We start from the raw sequence: 903 nt of genomic DNA, 5'->3' as shown, positions 1-903 counted from the left end.
CTGGAGCCAACCCTCAGAGCTAAAGCTGGCCCAGAATAAAAAAAAAAGAAAAAAAGGAGCGGTTGGGAGTTTCAGTCACCCGGCAGCCTGAAAACAGCCCTCAGCCCCTCACCCAGACTAGCCAGGCACTCCAGTGGAGACCCCCACCCTGAAGAGGGTGTGACCAGCTGCAAACAGCCATCATCCCCTCATCCAGGCTGGCCAGGCACCCCAGTGGGGACCGCCACCCTGATCCAGGACACCCTTTAGGACAAACCAGCCTGCCCCCACCTGTGCACCAGGCCTCTATCCTATATAGTAAAAGGGTAATATGCCTCCCAGCACCAGGATCAGCAGAGCTGAGAGGCCTCCCGGCACCGGGATCAATGTGACAGGGGGCAGTGCCCAAATCCCCTGATCACCCTGCGGCTCTGTGTGTGACAGGGGGCGGGGCCACAACCTCCCTATCCACCTTGCTCTCTTCGTGACTGGAAGGCACCCCAACCCTCTGATCAGCCCTGCCTCTGCCTGAGAGGGGGGAGCTCCCCAAACCCCTGATCGCACTGCGGCTCTGTGTGTGATAGGGTGTGGCGCCTCAACCCCCTGATCGGCCCTGCTCTGTGTGTGACAGGGTGCGGCGCCCCAAACCCCCCCCTCGGACCCTGCTCTGTGTGTGATGGGGTAGAGCCATAACCTCCCCATTGGCCCTGCCCTGAGTGCGACAGCGTGCGGCGCGCCAACTCCCTAATCTGCCCTGCTCTGTGTGTGACAGGGGGTGGTGCCCTAACTCCCCTATCGGCCCTACTCTGTGAGTGACAGGGGGTAGCTCCTCAATCCCCTGATCGGCCCTGCTCTGTGTGTGACAGGGTGCGGCGCCCCAAACCCCCCCCTCGGGCCCTGCTCTGTGTGTGATGGGGTAGAGCC

Source organism: Myotis myotis, unplaced genomic scaffold (genome assembly GCF_014108235.1).
Source record: "Myotis myotis isolate mMyoMyo1 unplaced genomic scaffold, mMyoMyo1.p scaffold_m19_p_11, whole genome shotgun sequence".
Classification (NCBI taxonomy): domain Eukaryota; kingdom Metazoa; phylum Chordata; class Mammalia; order Chiroptera; family Vespertilionidae; genus Myotis; species Myotis myotis.
The sequence above is the reverse complement of the archived record's forward strand: the minus strand, read 5'-3'. Positions refer to the sequence as shown.